Raw genomic sequence first — 22695 nt, forward strand, 5'->3', positions numbered from 1 at the left:
TGGCTCGAGAAATCATGGATGCGTTGATGATTATTTTCCAGAGTTCGATAGACTCGGGATCAGTTCCTGTGGATTGGAGGGTGGCTAATGTTGTAACACTTTTTAAGAAAGGTGGGAGAGAGAAAGCAGGAAATTATAGACCAGTTAGTCTGACCTCAGTGGTGGGAAAGCTGCTGGAGTCTATTATTAAGGATGAAATTATGACACATCTGGATAGTAGTAACAGGATAGGTCAGAGTCAGCATGGATTTATGAAAGGGAAATCATGCTTGACTAATCTTCTGGAATTTTTTAAGGATGTAACTCTGAAGATGGACGAGGGAGATCCAGTGGATGTAGTGTACCTGGACTTTCAGAAAGCTTTTGATAAAGTCCCACATAGGAGTTTAGTGAGCAAAATTAGGGCGCATGGTATTGGGGGCAAAGTACTAACTTGGATTGAAAGTTGGTTGGCTGACAGGAAACAAAGAGTAGTGAAAAATGGCTCCATTTCAGAATGGCAGGCAATGACCAGTGGGGTACCACAGGTATCAGTGCTGGGACCGCAGCTTTTTACAATATATATTAATGATAAAGAAGATGGTATTAGTAATAACGTTAGCAAATTTGCTGATGATACAAAGCTGGGTGGTAGGGTGAAATGTGAGAAAGATGTTAGGTGATTATAGGTTGACCTGGACAGGTTAGGTGAGTGGTCAGATGCATGGCAGATGCAGTTTAATGTAGATGAATATATGATTATCCACTTTGGTGGCAAGAATAGGAAGGCAGATTAATACCTAAATGGAATCAATTTAGGTAAAGGGGCAATACAAAGAGACCTGTGTGTTCTTGTACGCCAGTCAGTGAAGGTAAGCATGCAGGTACAGCAGGTAGTGAAGAAGGCTAATAGCATGCTGGCCTTCAGAACAAGAGGGATTGAATATAGAAACAAAGAGGTTCTTCTGCAGCTGTACAGGGCCCTGGTGAGACCTCACCTGGAATATTGTGTGCAGTTCTGGTCTCCAAATTTGAGGAAAGACATTTTGGCTATTGAGGGAGTGCAGCGTAGGTTCACGAGGTCAATTCCTGGAATGGCGGGACTATCTTATGTTGAAAGATTGGAGCGACTAGGTTTGTATACCCTTGAGTTTAGAAGACTGAGAGGGGATCTGATTGAGACATACAAGATTATTAAAGGATTGGACACTCTGGAGGCAGGAAACATGTTTCCACTGATGGGTGAGTGCCGAACCAGAGGACACAGTTTAAAAATCTGGGGTAGACCATTTAGGACAGAGATGAGGAGAAACTTCTTCATCCAGAGAGTGGTGGCTGTGTGGAATGCTCTTCCCCAGAGGGCAGTGGAGGCTCAGTCTCTGGATTCATTTAAGAAAGAGTTGGATAGAGCTCTCAAGGATAGTGGAATCAAGGGTTATGGAGATAAGGCAGGAACAGGATAATGATTAAGGATGATTAGCCATGATCATATTGAATGGTGGTGCAGGCGCGAAGGGCAGAATGGCCTACTCCTGCACCTACTGTTTATTGTCTATTGTCTATTGTCTACTTGCATACCTAGATCCCTCTGTTCCTCCACACTGCCAAGAATCCTGTCTTTAATCCTATATTTAGCATTCAAGTTCAACCTTCCAAAATGCATCACTTTGCATTTATCCAGATTGAACTCCATCTGCCATTTCTCAGCCCAGCTCTGCATTCTGTCTGTCGCGCTGCAACCTGCAATAGCCCTCGATATTATCTATGGCTACCTCCAACCTTCGTGTCATCTGCAAATTTACTAACCCACCCCTCAACCTCCTCATCCAAGTCATTTATAAAAACTACAAAGAGCAGAGGCCCAAGAATAGAGTCCTGTAGGACCCCACTCAACACTGACTTCCATGCAGAATACTTCCCATCTACAACCACTCTTTGCCTTCTGTCAGCCAGCCAATCCTGAATCCAGATAGCCAAATCTCCCTGTATTCCATACTTCCTGACTTAATGAATGAGCCTAGCATGGGGAACCCTATCAAGTGCCTTGCTGAAGTCAATATCCACCACATCCACTGCTCGACCGTCGTCGACCTGTCTTGATACCTCCTCAAAGAACTCAATAAGATTTGTGAGGCATGACCTGCCCCTCACAAAGCCATACTGACTGTCTTTTATCACAGTTTGTTTTGCCAAATAGTCATAAATCCTATCCCTCAGAATTCTTTCCAAAACTTTGCTGACCACAGATGTAAGACTGACTGGTCTGTAATTGCCAAGGATTTCCCTATTACCCTCTTGAAAAGAGGAACAACATTCGCCTCCTGCCAATCCTCTGGTACGATTCCTGTGGAGAGAGAGGAGGCAAATATCCTCACCAGTGGCTTAGCAACCTCCTTTCTCGCTTCCCAGAGCAGCCTCGGATAAATCTGGTCTGGCCCTGGGGACTTATCAATCGTAATGTTTTCCAAAATTAATAGCACATCAACTTCATCAATCTTGATCTGGTCAAGACTGTATCCCAGCTCCTCTAAGTTTTCATTTACAATAAGTTCCCTTTCCTTGGTGAAAACTGAAACAAAAAACTCATTTAGGGCTTCCCCTATCTGCTCAGACTCCATGCACAAGTTCCCTCCGCTATCCCAGATCAGCCCAACCTTCTCCCTGATCATTGTCTTATTCCTCACGTATGAGTAAAATGCCTTTGGGAGTAAAATGACATGTTAAAGGATGGGGCCAATCAAAACTTTTATAAAGGAGGCAGATAAACAGAAGAGTCTGTAAACGAAAAGATAGGTATGATGCACTAGAAGGGTTGAGGGATAAGTTTTGCCTAAATAAATCAATATTACGGCTTGTATGAGTCGGGCCAAGGGACAGACGATTACATTAGGAACCTAAGTCCAAAGCCCAGACCATACAGGATGTAAGGGCTATGAGATTTTGTACAAGTTACAGAGATGGAAGGCAGGAGGCACTGTGAATGCATTTTAACATAATTGTGCACCGTCACAAGTTGGTGGCCAGTTGGTGCTGCTCTACCAACAGCATTACGGTTAATGCATCTCACAAATAACAATGCTCAGGTTATCTTATTTGCTGGTCTGTACATGTGGCACTGTCAGTTCAGACAAGAACTAACATGAAGATGAAAACTTATGATATATTTTTACTGCTGGAGAACTTAGGTTCTAAAGTGGAGAAATGTCTTTCCTCAAATTTGGAGACCAGAACTGCACACAATATTCCAGGTGCGGTCTCACCAGGGCCCTGTACAGCTGCAGAAGAACATCTTTGTTTCTATATTCAATCCCTCTTGTTATGAAGACCAGCATGCTATTAGCCTTCTTCACTACCTGCTGTACCTGCATGCTTACCTTCATTTGATGTATGTCTATATTTTACGTTAAGAGGTAAGACATAGATTTGGATTAGATTAGACTTCCTACAGTGTGGAAACAGGCCCTTCAGCCCAACAAGTCCACACTGACCCTCCAAAGAGCAACCCATCCAGACCCATTCTACTACATTCACTCCTGAGTAATGCGCCTAACACTATGGGCTATCTATCATGGCCAATTCACCTAACCTGCATATCTTTGGACTGTGGGAGGAAACCGGAGCACCCGGAGGAAACCCACGCAGACACAGGGAAAACGTGCAAACTCCACACAAGCAGTTGCCCGAGGTGGGAATTGAACGTAGGTCCCTGGTGCTGTGAGGCAGCAGTGCTAACCACTGAGCTACTCCAAATATCTTATTAGTTTAATATCTTATTAGTCCTGAGTGGTTCAGAAATTTGTTTGCATGAATATAAATTAGATTTAAAGACACAATCCATTTCGCACCAGACAAGAACTATTTGAAATTATCTTACTACAAATATTGGAAATAAACATTCAGTCGTTTTACCACCAACAACCTCACAAATATTCAGCACCCAGGGTAAAGGATCAACCTGTTTCCATTATCAACTTCCTTCCTCAGTAGGAATGGCTGTCCTTGTTCTTATTTAAAATCAACAAACTTCATGTGTAATCATTGTTATTTTCTTTAGCTAACGTCTCTTCATGAAATTCTTCAACTAATTGTTAATATGGTTTATTTACTCATGAAAATATATTATTTAAACTCATACTTTGAACAGCTTTGTAGAATATCTTCATCTGACACCATAAAGCCTTTGGTTTGTGCAACCTTTCTCTTAGTAATTTCTACAGCATTCAGGACCTTTTTCTTTCATGAGGAAGGGTCACTGCACTAAAAATATTAATTCTGATTACTCTCCATAGATCCTGCCAGACCTGCTAAGCTTTTCCAGCAATTTTTGTTTTGGTTTATGATCATGAGATGAAAGCTGTTGGAGAACTTTGGTTCTAAAGTGGAGAAATGATGTCGAGCTTCATATTTGATTTATGTCTTGCCTCATTACTGTCTCATTTATAGCATTTGCAATTCTTTCGGTTTCTTTTCTTGTGCTCTGACAGTTTTGGAGACTGCGAGAAAAGGAAAAGGGCATGGGAGCTTTAATGCAAGGGTGGCCATTGCCATGAGAATGAAACTCAGCAAGTTGGTCTTCAGAATTGGGGGCTGCTTGCTGGAGGGAGGCAGTGAGTGGGGTGGGGCTGTGGGGGATTGTTGGATGACTATTATGAAGAGAGCAGACAACACTATCTGAAAGAGGGGGGATATGGTAAAGCAAGACTGAGAGGGAGTGTGGATAATGCAAGTGTGGGGAAGGTGGCCATCCATGGTCAAGAACACCCTAGCTTCAACTGGCAGAATCAATGAGTGACCACCCCTAGCACGGTCATCTCAAATGCCAGGGGAAAGGTGGGGATGCACAAGGCAATGTAGACGGGTTGGGTGGGGAGCTGGGGAAGTGTGAAGCCTCTGGGGTTTGCAGGTAGGGCCTCCATGAAGGGAGTTTGTATGTTCACGAGAATGATTAGTGGAGACTGCAAACCCCTGGCTGAGAAGCTCTGACTGTCGCTTTCCATCAGGCTGGAGATAAATGGCTGGACGAGGGTTCCTTGAGCTGGTAGGGAAGGGTCTGCAAGATCCACCTATTTTATGCTTTTGAAGGGTAAACAACATTCCACTCAGCCCCTGGTCTGTACATGGTACAGATCTGTAGGCTCCCTATTCTGTGGTCATCTGATTACATTATTCCCTTCATTGTACCTTCCTGCTACAAACCTTGTTGTACAACTCATTCACAGCTCGATCTTTGGACCGAAAGGCCATAAAAGGAAGGAGGGTGGTTTCCTGGAGGGTCAAAGTAACCAGCAGGACCCGGTGCCACGCCCTTGCTTTGTTCTCGCAGCAGGCTCTCTGTGTGACCATTCATCTGTGGAACTGCACCTGGGGCGATGATCCTGTCACCAAGCCATTTCACCTTACATTGAGACCCTAACAACCAGGTGGAAGGTCAAACACTAAACTCTACACAAACGGGTAAAAATATTCATAATCCGTTGTCATCCAAGGTGCCTTTAATCCTCCTCCCTCCCATTACATCTCACTATACTCCCAGGTCCACAGCTAGTGGGGTGGTAGGGGAGTCTGTTTGTCAGTGGAGCCCCTTTGGCCCTGGAGGATTGGATGGGCAACTCCAGGGATGTTTATGTCTGGAAGGGCTGGACATGCCGAGGTGTCTGCCTCTGGGCTGGTGGCAGGAGACATCCATGATGCTGCTTCCTGTGAGTCCTATCTTCCTCAGAATTCCACATCTGACTGCTTCTCCACAGACAGCATGGAACCTGTAAAGCAGAAATGCATCACAGCTAGTGATTGGAAATGGTGTACAATGATTGAATGTTTTAACGAGGTTAATGGGACAGTAGCAATGACATACAGAGTGATAGCTACTCATTTGGTGGGATGTGGATATCTCAGCATCCCGTAAGAGAAGTTACGGTCGTCTTCTGTCAACACCAGGCCTCTCTCCTCACAGTGGGTGGGCACACAGATGTCAGGCACCTTTCCACCACCTCTATGGCTTCTTTCTGCCCTGTAATGGATGGTCTGGCCCTAGAATGAGAAAAAGGGGAAAGGGGAATGAGTGACATGGCTATAGTGTTGGTGCATCTGGGACAAAGGTAATGGCATATTTCAAGGGATTTAGGAGGCAGTGCAGAGACCAGTGGTGTGTTTAGCTGAAGGGAAGGAGTGAAGGTAGTGGGGCATGAGCCTTGGTGGGATATGTGTGTGCTGTAGCAGAGTGTGGAATTTACCTTGGAGGAGAGAAAGTCATTGACTTTGTTTGTTGGCCATTTCTCCACAACCTGTAAATGGCACGGATCCAGTTGGCGACCTCAGACTAGGCTGGCAGAGCCTGATGGCACAACGTTCCCTGGCAGTCCTCCTGAAAGAGGATACCTCTTCATTGCAACACCACATCCACTGAGACCTCCATCTGCTTTCGGTGCCACTGTACCGTCTCCAACATATTCTGATTCCAATCGTCAATAAACAGGGCAGCTTCAGAATGCCAGTGCTTGGCTGGGTACGCAGCTTTTTAAAGTTAGTGTGAATGTCAGGGATGCTGGTCTTCAGCAGCTATCTGCTAAGTGGTGAGACATTCATGGTAAGGTGGGATGGACATAAGATGTGAGAGACACCACAGTTGTATGGTTGGTAATTTATGAGGTGAGATTTGTAAGCTGGGGTGAGAACACTAGTTAGACCTTGTAGAGAAAAAACCCTCCCAAAAAACTGGATGCAACTCGGACCTAGCCAAAAAAAATGTAAGATTCAGACTTTATTTCTGATATTTGTAATAAGAGCATTTCAAATAATTCTTGGACAATATAGCATAGATTGAGCTTATTTCTTTTGCATAATAAACATTTGTGTAAATAAACAGCTTGTTTGTTAGAAGTTGTCTCTTGTGAGCATTTTCAGTGACTGACTGTCATGGTCAAGAAATAGCAAAATAAAACATGCACCTGATGAAGGAGCAGCACTCAGAAAGCTAGTGCTTCCAATTAAACCTGTTGGACTATAATCTGGTGTTGTGTGATTTTTAACAAAATAAAACATATTGTTTATCTAACCAGGTCGCACTCTGGGTTTTGATTTGACCAGTATTACCATCAGCAGGGTTAATAACAATATTTTTGATATAACTCTACTAGGTAAAAGTCTAACACACACACACACACCACTTGCTTTGGCTTGACAGGACTTGATGTTCCTTCCATAACTTCCTTTTCCTGTCACTTGCTTATAGGAAGTATTGGCACACACTTACAACATCACAGACTTACTGATCAAAAGCCACAGCAACTCAGATGGGGAAATAAACTGGCTTTCTTCAGGCTTAAAGTATTTTTCTTACTGCATAGAAAAAAGACAGATCCTTCCTTTCTCGAAGTCTGGTCCAAAGGTTGAATTGAATTGAATTTGCTCTATAGTCACCTGTACTCAAATGAGTACAGCGAAAAGTTTACAGTCACTAAATTACAGTGCCATTGTAGATACAAAGGTATAGATACTTAAGTTCAAATTCTTAGGAAACAAATAAAATTAGAAAAATAAAGAAATAAGTACTCCAGCATTATAGGTCATAGGAATAATATAGAAAAATAAAGAAATAAGATGTTCAAAATATCAAAATATTTTCGAACCAGTCCATGCTGGTACTTAGCTCCACCATGTCACTATCCCCTGCACCGGACTCTGCAATGTAGGAGCTATCCCATTTTAGGCACCATTCCTTTCGGCTGTCATTGCTGAACCCACACTCACCCTGTAACCAAGAGCTCCTGACTTCACTGCCAGGCCACGAGTCCAGCTTCAGCTGTAGATGTCACCTTGCCAGAGCCACCATCTTGAGGAGTCCACTCCCCTGATTGCTGGAGGAGCTTTGCTGCCCCTGCCACCAGCCCAGAATGGCGGGAAAATACCTCACTGCTGCTGCCTGCAATCGCCAAGGGAAGCCACGTCTGCCACTCCACATGTGGTTGGCTCTCATTGCCATGCTGGTGCTGCCAACCCAACCAGCCACAGAAAAGAAGATAGAAAATGCCAAAAAAGAAGGAAAATGAAGTGAAAGGAAACAGCAAAGGCAAAAGGAAAATAAAGAAGGAAAGCAGATGGGAGCAGATTTGCTCTGAGTAAGTGCCCACACACAGCCATGTTACTCAGCTGCCATCTGACACCAATTCACACCCACAAGATGTTCAGCTGCAGAAGACCTCTTGTCAACTATAACTGGTCACAATTCCACAGACCAGGACCAATCAGCTATTTCTTAGCAGTTGTTTTCTATCTCACACAATTCTTAACTCCAGCTTATCTGTACTAACCTCCTTCACTGGAGTAGTTTACATTACTAACGTCAGTGTGAACTTCACTTAGAATGAATTTTGGTAACATGACTTTTAAAAGTGCTGCAATCCTTTCCATAATCTTTGTTTTTTTTTAAACAGTCCTTTTTGCAATTCAATCCACAATCAAAAATACAGAAAAATAACTGTGTATGGTCTTTAAATAGCAAATGAACAATAAAAGTTCAAGCCTCTGTCTTTCAGGTTCTGAATTGTTGAAAATTAACACTCGTTTTTTTTTAATGCTTGTGTATTTAATCTTTCTCTAATCCAATGTTTCTGTCCAATTTTCGTTCTCTTTCGTAACCTTATTTAATATTGATGGGCAAAATGGCCTAATTTTGTTCATAAGTCTTATGGTCTTAAACCAGTATAACAAATCAGATATTTTACAGGATGCTGTGAACCTGCACAACATGGTTCATAATCTTTTGATTAGAATCAGTTTCTTTGACATTCAAAATTTTACTGAGAACAACAGGAGACCATTAAGACACAGAGTAAACTAAAGATTTTAAGAACTAGAGTGGTTTTTATGTTCAAAAGCAAAACAAAAGGAAAACATAATTTTAACTTAAAAGCCACAAGAGCAAAAGCAAGTAACTTGCTGCCTAACTCTCTAGAGACTGCCTATCATCCACATGTCACAAGTCAGGTGTGTATTGGAATGCTATCCACTTGCTTGGATAGGTATGGCTCCAATACACTCAAGAACCTGGTAGCTTGCAGGGCAAAGCAGCAGGAACATGGCACTGCCACCATCTGTAAATTTCCCACCATGCCATGTGCCATCCCAACTTGGAGCGGGAGTCAAGAGAGTGCAAGCCAGGGGGCAACTGGGAAGGTAAATTTGAATATTAAATACTTACCTCGTGAATCAGCAGAGTGAAGGCTGAACAGGAGCAGAAGCTGCTGGGTAAGTGAACTAATATATTCTGGCAGTGGCTAAACCCGCAACACTACATGTGTAGTGTCTCCCACCCGCTCTCCTCCTCTAACCAAAAAAACGACTGTGTGGATGGTTGGTAAGTTAGAGCTTCTTTTAAATCTCTCTTGGCAATTTAGAGCAGAGAGGATGGATGTAAGGCCAGCTGAATGCTTCTCTTGCAGGATGTGGGAGGTAAGGATCACCACTAGTGGCCCTGCTGACTTCACCGGCGAGATGTGCACACAACTCCAGCTCCTCACAGACTGTGTTAGGGAACTAGAGTTGGAGCTGGAGCTGGATGAACTTCATATCAGTCAGGAGGCTGAGGGGGTGGTAGAGAGGGGCTGGGGGGAGGTAGTCACACCTGACGTACAGGATAAAGGTAGCCGGATGACTGCAGGGAGAGGGAAAGGAAATAGGCAGACAGTTCAGGTATCCCCTGTGGCTGTTCCCTTCAATAATAAGTGTACCACGTTGGATACTGTTGGAGAGGGGGTACCTACCGGGGAAAGCCACAGCTGCCAGGTCTCTGGCAGCCCACATGACTCCGTGGCTCAGAAGGGAATGGAGGAGAATAAGAGAGTGATAGTGATAGGAGATTCAATGGTGAGACGAACAGGCAGGAGATTCTGTTGTGAATAAGACTCCTGGATGGTTTGTGGCCACAGGGTACCAGGGCCAGGGATGTCTCAGATCAAGTCGATAGGATTCTTAAGGGGTAAGGGGAGCAGCCAGAAAATATGGTCCACATCAGTACAATGACACACATAGGGAAAGGAAGAAGGACCTGAAAAGTGAATACAGGGAGTTGGGTTGGTGGCTGACAGGCAGGACGAGCAGAGCAGTAATCTCAGGATTGTTACCGATGCCACGGGCTAGTGAGGCTAGGAACAGACAACAAGTGCAGATTAACACATGCTAGTGTAAGAGGGAGGGCTTCAGAAATGTGGATCATTGGGTTACATTCTGGGTAAGGTAGGACCTGTATAAGGAGGACAGGTTGCACCTGAACTGGAGGAGCACCAATACCCTGGGTGAGAGGTTTGCTAGAACACTTCAGGAGGGTTTTAACTAATTTGGCAGGGGGATGGGAACTGGAGCTACAGATCATAGGATGAAATAGCTGATGAACAGCATGCAGAGAGTCTGTGACGAAGGATAGACAGTTGATAGGGAAAAATTGCAGTGTAATGGGTTGAAGTGTGTCTATTTTAACGCAAGAAGTATCAGGAATAAGGATGATGAACTTAGAGCATGCAACTGTACTTGGAACTATGATGTAGTGGCCATTACAGAGACTTGGATATCACAGGGGCAGGAATGGCTATTGGACGTTCCAGGGTTTAGATGTTTCAAAAGGCACAAGATGTGGGGGAGTGAGATTGCTAATCGGGGATAGTCACACAGCTACAGAAAGGGAGGCATCGAGGAGGATTTGTCTACAGAGTCAGTATGGTGCAGGTCATAAACAGGAAAGGTGCAGTCACTTTATTGGGAGTTTTCTATAGACTCCCTAATAACAACAGAGACATGGGGGAGCATATTTTGAAAAGGTGGAGAAATGACAGGGTTGTTCTCATGGGTGACTTTAACTTCCCTAATATTGATTGGAACGTCCTTAGTGCAAATAGTTTGGATGGAGCTGATTTTGTCAGGTATGTCTTGGAAGGATTCCTGACTCAGTATGTAGAGGGGAGGCCATATTGGTTTTGATGCTTAGCAACGAACCAGGTCAGGTGTCAGATCTCTTGGTAGGAAAACATTCAGTGATAGTGATCACAACTCCCTGACCTTTACTATAGTCATGGAGAGGGATGGGTGCAAAGAGAATGGGAAAGTTTTTAATTGGGGAAGGGGGAATTACAATGCTATTAGGCAGGAACTGTGGAGCATGACTTTGGAGCAGATATTCACAAGGAAATGCACAACAGAAATGTGAAGGTTGTTTTGGGAGCATTTGCTGTGAGTGCCAGATAGGTTTATCCCACTGAGGCAAGGAAGGAATGGTAGGGTGAGGGAAACTTGGATGACAAGAGATGTGGAACATCTAGTCAAGAGGAAGGTCGAGGAAACAAGCATCAGACAGGCTCTAGAGGTTACAAGGTAGCCAGAAAGGAACCGAAGAATGGACTTAGGAGAGCTAGAATGGGGAATGAAAAAGCCTTGGTGGGTAGGATTAAGGAAAACCCCAAGGCATTGTATACTTGTGAGGAACAAGAGGATGGCCAGTGAGGGTAGGGCTGATCAGGGATAGTGGAGGAACTTGTGCCTGGAGTCGGAAGAGGTGGAAAGGTTCTTAATGAATACTTTGCTTCATGATAGGCTCATTCAGGAAAGTTTGGCCTTCTGGATACAGAATTGGCTGGCCCATAGAAGACAGAGAGTGGTAGGAGATGCAAAGTGTTCAGCCTGGAGCTCGGTTACTGTGGTGCTATGTAGGGATCTGTCTGGGACCTCCGTGTTTTGTGATTTTTTATAACTGACTTTGATGAGGAAGTGGAAACCTGGGTTGGTAAGTTTGTTGATGACACGAAGGTTGTTGGAGATATAGATGGTGTGGAGGGCTGTTGTAGGTTGCAACAGGACATTGACAGGATGCAGAGCTGGGCTGAGAAGTGGCAGATGGAGTTCAACCTGGAAAAGTATGAAATGATTTATTTTAAAAGGTCAAATGTGAATGCAGATTACAGGGTTAAAGACAGGATTCTTGGTAGTGTGGAGGAACAGGGGATCTTGGAGTCCATGTCCATAGATCCCTCAATGTTGCCACCCAAGTTGATTGGGTTATTAAGAAGGCATATGTTGTGTTGGTTTTCATTAGTGGAGGACTGAGTTTAAGAGTTACAAGGTTATGCTGCAGCTCCATAAAGCCCTGGTTAGACCACACTTGGAATATTGTGTTCAGTTCTGATTGCCTCATTATAGGAAGGATGTGGAAGCTTTAGAGAGGGTGCAGAGGAGTTTTATTGAGATGCTGCCTGGACTGGAGGACATGTCTTATGAAGAAATATTGAGGGAGCATGGCCTTTCTCATTGGAGGGAAGAAGGATGAGAGGTGACTTGATAGAGGTGTGCAAGATGATGAGAGGCATAGACATAGTGGATAGTCAGAGACTTCTTCCCAGGGCAGAAATAGCTATCATAAGGGGGCGTAATTTTAAGATGATTGGAGAAAGGTTTAGGGAAGATGTCAGAGGTTGGTTCTTTACGTGGAGAGTGGTGGGTGTGTGGTATGCAATGCCAGCGGTGGTTGTAGAGTCAGATACATTTGAGCAACTCTTGAATAGGCATATAGATGATAGTAAAATGAAAGGTGTGTCGGTTAGTTTGATCTTAGAATAGGATAAAAGGTCAAGGGCCGAAGGGTGTGTACTGTGCTGTACTGTTCTACAACAATGTTCTATGTTCTATGAATCACTGTTCCTTCACCACGGTAGGCTCAATATCTTGCAACTCCTTTCCTAACACCACCTTAGATCTACACCACACATGAACAGCAGCAGTTCAAGGAGGCTCACCTCCACCTTTTTCATTGACAATTAGAGATGGGTAGTGAATTCTGGCCCGACCAGCAGTGCCCACATTCCATAAAAACTAAAAACTAAAAACAAAGGCGGGCATTGATTCAATTAATCATCTTCTTATTGCTATTTATTGTAACTGTGAAACAAAACAAAAGAGCATAATCAGGCTGGATGATGACACAGGGTGAATATGAATGTTCCCTCACATTTTATGAAGATGATTTTATCTGAACGATTAAATCCTGTAATTGTTTAAGTAATGAATAATAAACTGTGATTGCAATAAGCAATATTTATTGCCAAATTAGTAGATAATGGGATTTCTCTAATGTCCTACATCAAAATTCATACTGCATTTCATATGGGATACTATTTTAATCACTTCATTTTCTCATTTTAGAACCCTGACATATATTTGAAAGTGACTATCTGTGTTTAAAAGTTCTGCTGCAGCAAATAACATTAACTAGCCCCAGTCCAGTTGTTGGCCTTTTCAAATTACATTTTTTTCTTATACCAGTTAACTTTATGATCTCCCTGAGTATAATTAAGTAAAAATTCATGAACTGCATATGAACATTTTGCACTTTCTTGTAGTGTCTCTCTGTGATGTCAGTAACTGACCCTCCAGAAAAACTTCAATCTTCTCACCATTGAGTCCATTTCTCCCTCCCTCAGCTCATTGCCTGAGGCTGAACCAATGCTTTTGCAAGGGTGTAGGTTTGCTCGCTGAGCTGTAGGTTTGATATCCAGACATTTCATTACCTAGCTAGGTAACATCATCAGTGGCGACCTCCAAGTGAAGCGAAGCTGTTGTCTCCTGCTTTCTATTTATATGTTTGTTCTGGATGGGGTTCCTGGGTTTTGTGGTGATGTCATTTCCTGTTCGTTTTCTGAGGGGTTGATAGATGGTATCTAGATCTATGTGTTTATTTATGGCATTGTGGTTGGAGTGCCAGGCCTCTAGGAATTCTCTGGCATGTCTTTGCTTAGCCTGTCCCGGGATAGATGTGTTGTCCCAGTCAAAATGGTGGTTTTCTTTCCTCCGTGTGTAGGGCTACGAGGGGGAGAGGGTCATGTCTTTTTGTGGCTAGCTGGTGTTCATGTATCCTGGTGGCTAACTTTCTTCCTGTTTGTCCTACGTAGTGTTTGTGGCATTCCTTGGAATTTTGTAGATAACTTTGGTTTTGTCCATGAGTTGTACTGGGTCTTTTAGGTTTGTTAGTTTTTGTTTGAGAGTGTTGGTGGGTTTGTGTGCTACTAGGATTCCGAAGGGTCTTAGTAGTCTGGCTGTCATTTCTGAAACTTCTTTGATGTATGGTAAGGTGGTTAGGGTTTCTGGCTGTGTTTGGTCAGCTTTCGTGGTTTGTTCTTGAGGAATCTGCGGACTATATTTTTTGAGTATCTGTTCTTCTTGAATACGTTGTATAGGTGGTTCTCCTCTGTTTTCTGAAGGCCGTCTGTGCTGCAGTGTGAGGTGGCTCGTTGGAATAGTGTTCTGATACAGTTTTGTTTGTGTGTGTTGGGATGGTTGCTGGTGCAGTTAAGTATTTGTTCAGTGTTTGTCAGTTTTCTGTATACGCAGGTTTGTAGTTCTCCCTTGTCCGTTCTTTCGACTGTGACGTCCAGGAATGCGAGTTTGTTGTTGGTTTCTTCCTCCTTGGTGAACTTTATGCCTGTGAGGGTGTTGTTGATGATGTTAAATTTCTCTTCTATCTTGTTTCGTTTTGTGATGACAAAGGTGTCATCTACGTAGCAGGCCCAGCTTTTTGGTTTGGTTGGTAGGGCTGTTTGTTCTAGTCTTTGCATTACCACTTCTACTATGAATCCTGATAGCAGAGATCCCATGGGTGTGCAGTTGGTTTGTTTGTAGACTATGTTGTTGAAGGTGAAGTGGGTGGTGAGGCAGAGGTCCACTAGCTTCATGATGTTTTCGTTGGTAATGTGATTGATGGTGGTTGGGGTGTGTGTGATGGTCTCTTCTAAAAATGTGGTAAATGTTTCCTTTGCCAGGTCGATATTGATGGAGGAGAACAGTGCTGTTACGTCGAATGAAATCATTGTTTCGTCGTCCTCTATTTTGGTGTTTTTGATGATTTTTAGGAATTCCTGGGTGGAGTGGATGGAGTGCTGTGACTCTTCTACTAGATATTTCAGTCTTGTGTGTAGTTCTTTGGCCAGTCTGTAAGTTGGTGTTCTGGGTAGTGAGACTATGGGTCTGAGGAGGGCTCCTGGTTTATGGATTTTTGGTAGTCCGTAGAATTGTGGGGTGTTGGTCCTGTCTGGTTTCATTTTTTGGAATTCTGCCTTGTTTAATTGTCCGGATTTGTGTAATTTTCTTAGGAGATATGTAATTTTGTTTCCTAGTTGTGGGGTCAGGTCTAGCGCTACCTGTCTGCAAGTAGTGCATTGGCTTTCTCTATGTAGTCCCTTCTGTTCAGGATGACTGTGAGCCGACCTTTGTCTGCAGGTAATATAACGATGTTTTTGTCTTTTTTGAAGTTTTCTAGGGCTTTCTTTTCTTGTGTGTTCAGTTTGTTTCCTTCCCTCTTTCAGCTCAGAGTAGGTGCAACTGTCTGTCTGATCGTTTGTTGTGTTTCTTCCGTGAGTTTGTTGTCCTTCAATGTGGTTTCTAATGCCGCTAGGAAATCCTTCTTGTCAGCGTCTCGGTAATTGAAATTTAGTCTTTTTACTAGTACCGCTCTTTCTGTGTCTGATAGGGTTCAGTCTGATAAGTTCATTATCCATGCCCCTGTGTTATCAGTTTTGTCTTTGTTATGAGTTTGTCAAGTTTTTTCTTCAGGTCCCGATTTTTCTTTTTCTGTGTTTGTCGTTGTTTGGTGTTTATGGCTCATTCTACCTGTATTTGCAACCTAAGTGTCCTATTTTTTCTCCTGACCCAAAATGCTATCACCAGACCAGCTACTTCTATTCCATATTCATCCATCTCCAGCCCCAGCTCTAGCCCAATTCATTCACTGGAACTCTAATCCCAGCCCAACTATTTCAATGCTCTAATGCTTTTCTGAAGAAAAGCCACTGGACTCAAAATGCTTACTCTGCTTTCCCAGAGATGCTGCCAGACCTGCTGAGTCTCACCAGCAATTTCTGTTTTTATTTCAATACTCTCTGGCTGGCCTTCCACAGCTCATCCTCAGTGAATGGACACTACTCCAAACCTGGATCTCCTCAGGACCTGCAATCCTTTGGGATTTCAGCACATTTTCAATTCTGACCTCTTTCACATTCATGACCTCCATCAGTCCACGTTGGTCATCTGGAACTAATGGAATTCCCTCAGTAAACCTATCTCCTTACTGCTTTCTTCTCATTTAAGATATGCCCAATTGGGTGCATTGTCTAATTTTGTTTAAATTTGGCTCCATGGTGAATGTCATGTCACAATTTCTGGTCAAGAGCCATTGATTCAATCCCTTTCCATGACAATTTTCTCAGGCTCAGCCAGGCTTTTCATGACCTTGGTGCTGTTTTTGACCCCAAGGTAAACCTTCCAGTCACAGAACCACACCACCACAAAGGTTATCTTCTTCAACCGCTGCAACATTGCCTGACTCTAACAGTGCAGTGCTGTTTTCATCAATCCACTTTTGTGACATTCAGAATGCAATATGTGACATTACATTTTACAACCCACACCTACTAGCACAGGCAAGCCTCCACACAGTTGAAACTTTGTAAAATTAATTTATAAAGGTCTGATAGATAAATTATTGCTTTTAAGATTATAAAGAGTTTTCAAAATACTCTTAGTATCAGCTGTAGCTAACTAGATTACTGGTTTAATAAATTGTGAAACTGATCAGTCTATTATGATCATAGAATTTCTACAGAGCAGATAGAGGTCATTTGGCCCATCAAGTCTGCACCGACTCGTCAAAGAGCCACCTTGCCTGCGTTTACATAGCTAATTCACCAAGCCTGCAAGTTGGGCAGCACGGTGGCACAGTGGTTAGCACTGCTGCCTCACAGCACCAGTAGACCTGGGTTCAATTCCCACCTCAGGCAACTGTCTATGTGGAGTTTACACATTCTCCCAGAGTCTGTGTGGGTTTCCTCCCACAGTCTGAAAAATGTGCAGGTTAGGTGAATTGGCCATGCTAAATTGCCTGTAGTGTTAGGTGTAGGGGAATGGGTTGTTGTTTGGAAGGTTGGTGTAGATTTGTTGGGCTGAAGGGCCTGTTTCCACACTGTAAGTAATCCAATCAAATGCTAAACACTACAAGGCAAGTTTTTTTTAGCGTGGCCAATCCACCTGACCAGTGCCTCTTTGGACTGTAGGAGGAAACTGGAGCACCTTGGCAGACACAGAGAGAATGTGCAAACTCCACAGAGACAGTCATCCATGGGTGGAATCAAGCCCCGGACAGCAGTGTTAATCTTGCAGCTACTGTCTGCCCACAGTGATATTTTCCATGAAATTATATTTTATTATATATTCATTCTCAAGATTGGGATTTTGCTGTTTTGACCAACATTTTTATTGCCTATTCTCGATTGCCCTTGAGAAGGTGATATTAAGCCATTTCTTGACTACTGCAGTTTTTTTGATGTAGGGATATCCAAAGTGCTGTCAGGAAGGTTCCAGAATTTTGACCCAGCAACCTGAAGGAACAATGATATACTTCAAAGTCAGGAAGGTGAGTGGATTGAAGGGGAACTTGTAGGTGGTGGTGCTCCCATGTATAAAATTGTCGTTCGCCTTCTTGGCAGCAGTGGTCATAAGTTTAGAAAATGCTGCCAAAGGAAGGTGGTGGGCTACAGCAGTGCCTCTTTAGGTAGGATACATAGTGGCCACTATGCATTGGTGATGAAGGCAATGATTCTTTGAGGTGGTGGATTGACCACTAATCACAGAAGCTACCTTGTCCTGGATGTTGTCAAGCCTCTTGAGTAACATTGGAATTGCACGCATCCAGACAATTGTGGAGTCTTCCGTCATACTCCTGACTTGTGCCTTGCAGATGGTGGACAGGTATTGGGGACTCAGAAGAAAGATTACTCATCACAGAAATGCCAAGTTCTTACTGATTGTTATGGATCAGGCCAGACCCCTCAAAACATTTCAAGAAAGTAGCCCTGACCCTAACTGTGCTTATTGTTTTAATCAGGTGTAACATGGACATTCGAGGAGTGAAGCAGCTGGTCAAACCACATGGTTTTAAACAAAACATAATTTATTCACAAGATTACTGAATGAAACTCAAACAAAAGAGAACAGAACACGGAACAATTAACTTATCTAAAAACCCAACATAGAGTCATAGGGATGTACAGCCATGGAAACAGACCCTTTGGTCCAACCCGTTCATGCTGACCAGATATCCCAACCTAATTTATCCCACCTGCCAGCACCCGGCCCATATCCCTCCAAACCCTTCCTATTCATATACCCATCCAACTACCTCTTAAATGTTGCAATTGTATCAGCCTCCACTACTTCCTCTGGCAGCTCATTCCATACACATACCAACCTCTAAGTGAAAAGGTTGCCCTTTAGGTCTCTTTTATATCTTTCCCTTCTCACCCTAAATCTATGCACTCTTGTTCTGGACTCCCCCACCCAAAGGCAAAGACTTTGTCTATTTATCCTATCCATGTGCCTCATAATTTTGTAAGCCTCTATAAGGTCACCCCTCAACCTCCGACGCTCCAGGGAAAGCAGCCCCAACCTGTTCAGGCTCTCCATATAGCTCAAATCCTCCAATCCTGGCAACATCTTTGTCAATCTTTTCTGAACCCTTTCAAGTTTCACAACATCTTTCCAACAGTGGCCTAACCAATGTCCTGTACAGCCGTAACATGACCTCCCAACTCCTGTACTCAATATCTGACCAACAAAGGAAAGCATACCAAACACCTTCTTCACTATCCTGTCTACCACTTTCAAGGAGATATGAACCTGCACTCCAAGGACCCTTTGTTCAGCAACACTCCCTAGGATCTGACCATTAAGTGTATAAGTCCTGCTAAGATTTGCTTTCCAAAAATGCAGCACCTCGCATTTATCTGAATTAAACTCCATCTGCCACTTCTCAGCCCATTGGCCCACTTGGTCAAGATCCCATTGTAATCTGAGGTAACCCTCTTCACTGTCCCCTACACCTCCAATTTTGGTGTCATCTGCAAACTTACTAACTGTATCTCTTATGCTCTCGTCCAAATCATTTATGTAAATGACAAAAAGTGGAGGGCCTAGCACTGATCCTTGTGGCACTCCACTGGTCACAGGCCTCTAGTCTGAAAAACAACTCTCCACCACCACCCTCTACCTTTGAGCCAGTTCTGTATCCAAATGGCTAGTTCTCCCTGTATTCCATGAGATCTAACCTTGCTGATCAGTTTCCCATGGGGAACCTTGTTGAATGCCTTACTGAAATCCATATAGATCACATCTACCACTCTGCCCTCATCAATCTCTTTGTTACTTCTTCAAAAAATCACAATCAAGTTTGTGAGACATGGCACAAAGCCATGTTGACTATCTCTAATCAGACCTCGCATTTCCAAATACATGTCCATACTGTCCCTCAGGATTCCCTCCAACAACTTGCCCACCACCAACATCAGGCTCACTGGTCTATAGTTCCTTGGCTTGTCCTTACCACCCTTCTTAAACAGTGGCACCACGTTAGCCAATCTCCAGTCTTCCTGCACCTCACCTGTGACTATCGATGATACAAATGTCTCAGCAAGAGACCAAGCAATCACTTCTCTAGCTTCCCACAGAGTTCTCGGGTACACCTGATCAGGTCCTGGGGATTTATCCACTTTTAACCATTTCAAGACATCCAGCACTTCCTCCTCTCTAATCTGGACATTTTGCATGTCACCATCTATTTCCCTACAGTCTATATCTTCCATATCCTTTTCCACAGTAAATACCGATGCAAAATACTCATTTAGTATCTCCCCCATTTTCTGCAGCTCCACTCAAAGGCCACCTTGCTGATCTTTGAAGGGCCCTCTTTTCTCCCCAGTTACCCTTTTGTCCTTAATGTATTCGTAAAATCTCTTTGGATTCTCCTTAATTCTATTTGCCAAAGCTATCTCATGTCCCCTTTTTGCCCTCCTGATTTCCCTCTTAAGTATACTTCTACTGCCTTTATACTCTTCTAAGGATTCACTTGATATATCCTGTCTATACCTTACATAAGCTTCCTTCTTTTTCTTAACCAAACCCTCAATTTCTTTAGTCATCCAGCATTCACTATACCTACTAGCCTTTCTTTTCACCCTAACAGGAATATACTTTCTCTGGATTCTCGTTATCTCATTTCTGAAGGCTTCCCATTTTCCAGCTGTCCCTTTACCTGCGAACATCTTCCTCCAATCAGCTTTCGAAAGTTCTTGCCTAATACCGTCAAAATTAGTCTTTCTCCAATTTAAAACTTCAACTTTTAGATCTGGTCTATCCTTTTCCATCATTATTTTAAATCGAATAGAATTATGGTCACTGGCCCCAAAGTGCTCCCTACTGACATCTCAGTCACCTGCCCTGCCTTATTTCCCAAGAGTAAGTCAAATTTTGCACCTTCTCTAGTAGGTTCATCCACATACTGAATCAGAAAATTGTCTTGTACACACTTAACAAATTCCTCTCCATCTACCCCCTTAACACTATGGCAGTCCCAGTCTATGTTTGGAAAGTTAAAATCCCCTACCATAACCACCCTATTTTTTCTTACAGATAGCTGAGATCTCCTTACAAGTTTGTTTCTCAATTTCCCTCTATTAGGGTGCCTATAATACAAGGTTATCATCCCTTTCTTATTTCTCAGTTCCCCCCAGATAACTTCCTTGGATGTATTTACAGGAATATCCTCCCTCAGTACAGCTGTAATGCTATCCCTTATCAAAAATGTCCCCCCACCCCGACTCACCCCCTTGCCTCCCTTTCTATCCTTCCTGTAGCATTTGTATCCTGGAATATTAAGCTGCCAGTCCTTCCCATCCCTGAGCCATGTTTCTGTAATTGGCATGGTATCCCAGTCCCATGTTCCTAACCATGCCCTGTGTTCATCTGCCTTCCCTGTTAGGCCCCTTGCATTGAAATAAATGCAGTTTAATTTATTAGTCCTATTTGGTCCCTGCCTGCCCTGACTCTTTGACTCGCTTCTGTTCTCAACTGTACCAGTCTCAGATTGATCTCTTTCCTCACTATCTCCCTGGGTCCCACCCCCCACCTTACTAGTTTAAATCCTCCCGAGCATCTCTAGCAAATCTCCCTGCCAGTATATTAATCCCCTTCCAATTTAAGTGCAAGGTTAGTGATGCTATTCCAAATAATTGCAAAAATGCCCATAAACATCCCTTGGCAAAAGAGGTAAAATCAAACATAGGGTCTTACAGGAGAGATGTCACAGACAGAGGGTCAGCATGGACCTCCTTCTTTGGGTCCAGCAGCTTCACAACACAACTGCTTGCTAAAAGCAAACTAAACCAGAGAAAAGCTGAGCTGTGAGACTTGGCCATTCCCCTTTCATTGTATAAGTGTTTTGTTTAAACTTGAAAACATTTTGCCTGAGGGAGTATCTGTTAGCTATGATCAAATTGGCCCCATAACTCAGAATTGCTGCTTTTGCAGCCTCTCTGAAAAGAAAAGTGAAGGACAACATAATCTTGTTAAAAGAACAGCATTGTCACTCTATTCTTATAACCATAGTATCGTGTGGCTAATCCAGGGTATTCGTATCCTCAAGAATATTGATAGTGGGGATTCATTGATGGTCATGTCATTGGGTGTGAAGAGGAGATGGTTAGATTCCCTCTTATTGGAGATGGTCATTGGCTGGTGCAATATAGTTGACACTCATCAGCCTAAACCTGATTATTATCCAGGACTTGCTATGTATAGTAACAGAAACTATTTCCGTATCTCACAATACTGCTGAACATTGTGCACTCATCAGCGAACTTTCCCATTTCCGGCCTTAGGGTCTCAGAAGGGCATTGATGAAACACTGAATATAGTTGGGTCTACAACACCACTCAGAGAAACATCTGCAGCAATGACCTCGCACTGAAATTATTAACCACTGATAATCACAACCATCTTCCTTGGTGCTGATTATGATTCCAACCAATGGAGATTTCATCCACTGATTTCCACTGAGCACTTTCACTGGGGTCTCTTGAAACCACACTCAGTTTAAATCTGCCTTATTGTAATCACACCTCTCCTTGAAGTTCAGTTCTTTAACCCATATCTAGACTGGGGCTGTAATGAGGTCAGGAGTTGGCTGGGCTTGGCAGAAATCAAACTGAGCCTCTGTGAGAAGGTTATTGAGAGGTAAGTTATGCTTGGTAATACTGACGATTATTCAGTCCATTCTTCACTGATTATGGAAAATGTGGAACTTGAATGGGTTAGATCTTTTTGAATAGGACATACGTAGACAATTTTCTACATTGTTAAGTAGATACCACTATTGTCATGGCACGGAAACAACTTGGCTAGGGCACAGTTTTTCAGTATTTTGCTTAAATGTTATTAAATTAGATTCCCGACAGTATGGAAACACGTCATTTAGCCCAACAAGTCCACACCGACCTCCGAAGAGCTACCCACCCAGACCCATTTAAACCTGACTAATGCACCTAACACTAAGGGCAATTTATCATGGCGGATTCACCTGACCTGCACATCTTTGGGTTGTGGGAGGAAACCAGAGCACCCGGAGGAAACCCATGCAGACACTGGAAGAATGTGCAAACTCCATACAGATGGTCGCCCGAGACAGGGATCAAACCCAGGTCTCTGGCACGAGAAGGTAACAGTGCTAATCACTGAGCCACTGTGCTGCCCCTTTATCAGGGCCTATATTCTTCGCAGCATCCAATGCCTTCAATTTTTTTTTTATACTGTTGCTCGGTTACTGCTCTCGCAACAGTTGTTCACTCAGCACAAGGTGGA

Source organism: Chiloscyllium punctatum, chromosome 8 (assembly GCF_047496795.1).
Source record: "Chiloscyllium punctatum isolate Juve2018m chromosome 8, sChiPun1.3, whole genome shotgun sequence".
In the NCBI taxonomy this organism is placed as follows: Eukaryota; Metazoa; Chordata; class Chondrichthyes; order Orectolobiformes; family Hemiscylliidae; genus Chiloscyllium; species Chiloscyllium punctatum.